Source organism: Nicotiana attenuata, unplaced genomic scaffold, assembly GCF_001879085.1.
Source record: "Nicotiana attenuata strain UT unplaced genomic scaffold, NIATTr2, whole genome shotgun sequence".
NCBI lineage: Eukaryota > Viridiplantae > Streptophyta > Magnoliopsida > Solanales > Solanaceae > Nicotiana > Nicotiana attenuata.
In genome coordinates this window covers 104,851-111,090 of record NW_017672620.1, presented here as the reverse complement: position 1 = coordinate 111,090, position 6,240 = coordinate 104,851, and positions in this window count along the sequence as shown.

Below are 6,240 nucleotides of genomic sequence, written 5' to 3'. Positions count from 1 at the left end.
AACCCCTGCCACAGCTACCCGTCTAGACATGGATGAACCTACTTCCCATGTAAATCAGACCATGTATGGAGGAATCATAGGATCACTCTTGTATCTCACTACAAGGAGGCCAGACATTGTTTTCAGCGTGGGTCTTTGTGTAAGGTTTCAATCCAATCCAAAGGAATCTTATCTGAAGGCTGCCAAGAGAATATTGAGATATCTCAAAGGAACAGCAGGACCTGGTTCTCTACTATCCCTCAGGTGAAAGCTTTGATCTTATAGGGTATGCTAACGCTGATTATGCAGGATATCTGGTGGACAGGACGAGCACGTCTGGAATGGCACATTTCCTGGGTTCTTGTCTAATCTCATGGGGTACAAGGAATCAAAACTCAGTGGCACTCACAACTGCAGAAGCAGAATATGTAGCAGCTGCTTCTTGTTGTGCTCAATTGTTGTGGATCAAGCAGCAGCTGGAAGACTTTGGAGTATTCTCATATTCTGTGCCTTTCTTATGCGATAATACAAGTGCACTCAATATGGCCAAAAATCCAGTCCAACATAAGAGGACCAAGCACATTGATGTACGCCATCATTTCCTCAGAGACAATGTTGAAAAAGGGCTCATATGCATGAATTCTGTAGCACAGAAGATCAGATTGCAGACATATTCACCAAAGCCCTATGCAGAGAACACTTTGAGAGAAATCGTCTGGCACTGGGGTTGATAAAACCCAACTGTGAACCTGGTCCTTTGATGATTGGCTATGAAAGAAATGTTCAGGTAAAATTAGCTAAAAAGTGTTTTCTGGCAGAATTTAACTCATCTCTAAACCATTACAGGTAGACACGCATGATGATTACAGAGCAAATAAGCAATTGAGGCAGTGTATGCTGGTAAAAAGGGCAAAGCTTACAGATGCAAGATCAGTCAGGGAACCTGGTTCCCCTGACACAGGTTAGTAGTTTCTCTGTTCTCTCATGCACAATTTTGAACGGTTAAAACAAGTGCCACGACATAAGTATGCCAGCTTCTTTTTCTTTGCGTCTTTTGAACCCAAACGTCTCACCCATTGAAAACCGACCCAACTCCCAAAACTGTCGCCCTTTCTTAATCGGTCCCTCGTCCATCATAAATATATCTATCACTATCACAACTACTCCCATCAAATTTCAAAACCCTCCTTCTTCTTTCTCTCTTCAAACTACCAAATCCCTTCTCTTCTTCTCACCATGGCTGAAAATCAAGCAACCTCGAGTGTTCCAAGTGATACCCCCATTGAGTCCTCACCTGCTGAAACACCGATATTAGACTCCTCACTCCACACTACTACTACCCAAAACCCTAGGACAGAGTCACCCCCACATTCCGTCTCCTCTCCTACCCAATCGAGTTATGGTTCTCATTGGAGTCGCAAAATCTCGGCTCCCAAAAGATTTATAGCCCAGAGCTCTTCTCCTACTTCGCCGGAAAAAAGAGGATGAAAAGAGTACTGCTGACAAAGAAGAAAATCAGGAAATCTCAAGTTCTCCTATGGAAGAAGGGTCAAAGGTAGATCAAACTGAGGGTTTTGAGAACGTTGACTCAACAAAGAGTGCTCCTAATCTTGTGTCCACAGGTAACTCTCCTTCCTCTCCTGAGTTTTTCATGGGTCTACAAGAGAAAGAAGCAATAGAGAACATGATGTCCATAGCTAATGAAGGGTTTTTTGTTAAAGGGGGCGAGGATGGTTTTGAGACTCAGGGGAAAGAGTCTGAGACTGTTGGAGAGGGTAAAGAGCTTGTTCCTGTTGAACCATCGGCACATGAAGGTGCTACTAGAGAACCTACTAGAGGACCCGATCCCCCTTTGGAGGATCCAATTTAGGTGTCCTCTCTAGAACCCCAGGTCAGCACTGACCCTTCTCCCTCTCCTCATTTTGATGCCGAGCCTTTGTGTATGGTGGTGCCTGAGGAAAAGTCTGTGTCCAGAGATGAAAAATGGGATAGTGAAGAGGATTCTGATGATTTGCCAATAGCAAGCTTGACTAGGCGTAGACCAATGGTTGCTCAAGAGTCTACTCCTAAGCGACCCACTACAAGGTTGCAAATGAAGGAGGCTCTTGAGTTTGCTCTTAAGGACAACCAAGCTAAGTCAAGGAGAAAAAGTTGGTGAAAGATGGGAAAGCGGTGAGTGAAAAGTTAGTGCTTGTTGTGAATATGGGTGGGGAAGAAGCCGAGGAACCTAGTTCCTTGACTAGAAAGCCCTCACAGAAGCATTGTCTCCCCAAGCCAAAAAGGGATCTTCTGTGTCTGCTGAAAATCTGAACAAGTTTGATGATTTTGTCTCTAGTGAAAATATAGTGAAAGAATCTGGTGATAAGTCTGTGGAAGAGTTTGGTGCTGGTGTGATGGAAGAATTAGGTGAACAGTCTGTGAAGTCTGATGAAAAAAGAAAGAATGTTCGCAGGTCTGCTAAAAGAAAGGGTGATACTGATGAGGAACCTAGTTCCTCCAAGAAGGCCAGAGTTGGTGAACGAAGGAGTGCTAGGAAGGAGAGATTGAGAAGTCAAAAGGTGCTATGGGACCGCACATTTGCCCCTGATATCTTGGAGGAGGCTAGTACGAGACAGTTGGTTGAGATCTGTGAGTTCCAACAGTGGATACATTTGTTCACAGATGATGCTCCAAAGGTGTATGAGGACGAATTTCAAAGTTTCTATGCCGACTTATTTAAGGTTGAGGATGATCACATCTGTGTATTAGTGAATAAAGTTGTTATGGTAATGGACTCTGCTTTGTTGGGGTCTATTCTTGGTGTGCTTGCTGAAGGGTTGTCTAATGTTTAGGGAACCTGTTCTCAAAATTTTAGAAATGCAATCTTGAAGGACAGATCAGTTCAGCAAGGGGAACGAGTTCAGAAGAAGGCCCTTCTTCCAGTGTACCAACTGCTATTTGAGATGGTGAACAAGGGATTGCTGCCTCGTGCTGAGAGAAGATCTATCACCTCTCGAGCAGACTTGTTCCTCATGGAAGCACTGGACAACTTCACTACCATCAACCTGCCTGGGATCATGATATAGCACATGAATAAAGTGGCAGATTTTAAAGATGGAAATCATGGGCTGCCTTATGGGTTCCTTCTCACCAAGGTCTTTGAGCACTTCAAGGTTCCTCTGGGACAAGCTAAATTAGGCACCAAGAAGCAAACTTTCTCTAAAGATGCTCTTGAAGAATATGAGTGTATAGAGAAAGTTGGAGGGGTTGGAAGCACTTCTACCATATCTCAGTTGATCAATGCTCACAACAGTGCTACTACTGAGATAAGGCAATTGAAAGCAAGGAATGCTATCCTTGAGACTCAGTTAAGTCAGCTGCAAGAGGCACCTGGTTCCAGTAGCTCTCAAAGTGAAAAGCTTGCTCGTTTGACAAAAGAGAATGCTGAGCTCAGAAAACAAGTGGAGGACTTGAAAGAGAGACTGCTCAACGAGCAAATGTCAGTGAATGCTCGAATGGATTTAGTCCTCCAAACCCTTTCCTCTGCCTCCAAGCCTTATCCTTTCAGTGCTCCCTAAATCGTGTCCCCTCAGTGTCAAGTCTATGATCTCGTTTGTGGTCAAGTCCCTTAGTGTCAGTTCTTATGATGATATTTGTGGTATTTTTTGTTGTTGTTCTAAATTGTGGATGGCGGTAGTAACATTGACTCTGATCCTGTTGAAAAATCCAAATTATGTTAATGCAAGATTTTCCCTTTTTGCTGTCTATACCCTGCTTTTATCCTCTATTTTTGGTCATGATTGTGTGCACACAAGTGGCATGAGTTAACTTAAAGCTAGACTTCTTTATTTCTTAAAATCCTGTTATTGATCTTTTTATGTTTCCAAAAGGGGGAAAAATAATTTAGGGGGAACAAGATGGGGAACAGATTCAGGGGGAATACAAGAAATGTTGGTTCTCAGAGGGAACTTGAATTATAAGTTTGTCATCATCAAAAAGGGGGAAATTGATAGGTTATATGTGTATCCGTGTTTTGTTTTGATGATCTAACAAACTTACTATAAAGAACCAGATACACTTCTTCAGGACCTTAAAAGATCAACATGTCCCCAGATGTGACACAGTTGATCTCATCAGAGTCAAAGGAACAACAGAGGGACTAGGTCGCTACCATCTCTCTAGGTAACTGTACGAAGTCAACTCTTCACCTGTAAAGGTTGCTGCCTGCACACGCTACAGTACAAGAACGGTGCAGCAGTCAACTTTATGGGGAAGGCCTTTTAACTACCTTGCTTACATCATTGTAAGTGATGTCACACATGTATTATTAACATCAAGGAAGGTAAAACGAATTACTTGAACACTTAGAGAATTTACTCAAGCACTCTCACGTGATTTATCATCAAGCAGATAATTTTCAAGTGCATCAAGAACAAAGAACAACAGTGCTACGGACCAGTTCCCCATATCAAGTTATTGTATATCCTTAGTCGAGTTGTAACTTTGTAATAGTTCTTCAATTGTAATTCCTACTTAGCTTGTTTAGAATCATTGCATAGGAAACCCTTTGTAAATTAATAACCCTTGTGTTTGTGTCTTGGCTAGAGTTAGTCAAGTTGTAAAATTTTTTTAATAGAGTTATTACAAAATGGCTTGTAATAGAGTGTTACAAGTTACTGAGGGATTAAGAGGTTAATTCCTAGGTTGCATAGGTTGTAATCTGAAAGTTGATCAGTAGTGAAGTTGAAATCCTACAAGAGTAGATCGTGATTTTTAATCCCATTGAGCTGAGAATTTTCCACGTAAAATTTCTCTTGTCATTTATTTACTGCAGTGTGCGTGTGTTCTGATGAACCTGATAGACAACCTGATTCTCTATAAAGTTTGGTGAACCCTTAAATTCTATCAGGAGGAAATGCATATACTTCGATGATCAGATGATGTTTGGCCTAGCTACTATCAGCCGGTTTGGCTCCTCGCAGAGTAGCTCACATCCAAACATCTGAATTGCAAAAAGTTCAGCAGTACTACATCCTATAGGTGTCTAGGCCGTATGTCACTTGCAAAGTTGCTACTATCCTTTCTAACCATTGACTAACTGTTAATATATTGTGTTAAAAAATAATAATAGCAGAAAACTAATAAAATAGAATAATCAGAAATGTTAAATAATTAACCGAGCCCACAGAATTTACTGTGTGTCGTTAAGGAATTTGATTCACTCACAGTATTCGAGGTGTTGAATTATTTCCTCCCATAAAAAAATAGATATATCTTTGTTGGAATAGCAGTGCTTTAAATTCTAGCAAACATCGAACGTAAAGATAGTAACAAATTCACATAGAAACTCTTATTTATTTGTAAAACAATATGCAGAAGGAGAGTGCAAATTTCAATTGAAAGATCTGAGACAATGCCCCTATATATATAGGCAGGGAATGAAAGGTGCAATTCAAGCTAGGTGCGTTTTGGGGAAAAACAAGTGCTTTTCCTGGTGGTGTGTTTACCTTTAAAAAACCCAGCAATGGTACATCCTGACATAATTGATTGGTAATACGTAAGGGCATTGGGTCCAGTGGTATGATTCTCCGTTTGGATGCGACAGGTCTCCAATTGAATTCTCGGGATGTCCCTTTCACTGTTGTCTGAAGTTTCTCAGGCATGAGCCTGCGCCAGTTAGAATGGATGAAAATTCTTACTCAATAAGATTTTTTTAGTTTGACACTTTTAAAATATATGTTATTAAATAAGTCATAGTATTTGTGTGACCGTAACACTTTTGAAACTTGTGGTCTGAAACCTGCCATAATACTTGTATGACTATAAATATTTCCTTTTAAGAAAATATTGAAAGGTGCCATCTTTTTGGAATAGACTAATAAGAAAATAATTTTAATTTTTTTTTGAAACATAACAGTTATGGTTTAAATTGTTAATATAACAAATTTTTGCAGCGGAAAAAGAAACCTTCTATATTACATTAAGAGAACGCCAAATGTCAGGTCTCACATGAGATTGGACAAGGTAAATTCACCTAGACCTGAATTGAATGCCAAAAAATTAACCAATGATGAATGGCAAGCGTACGTGCAGATTTGGTGCTCATCTCTTGCCAGTATAAACTAATTAAGCAGATACGAAAATTTCGAAGTATAATGTCAAAACTCCCAAGAACCCTTGATACAACGATCATAAGCAAATATTTACATTTTTCTCTCCGTTTTAGTCTTGAATTTAAATTTGACATATCAGGTAAAACTGAAAAGTGAAAATTAGTTTGTT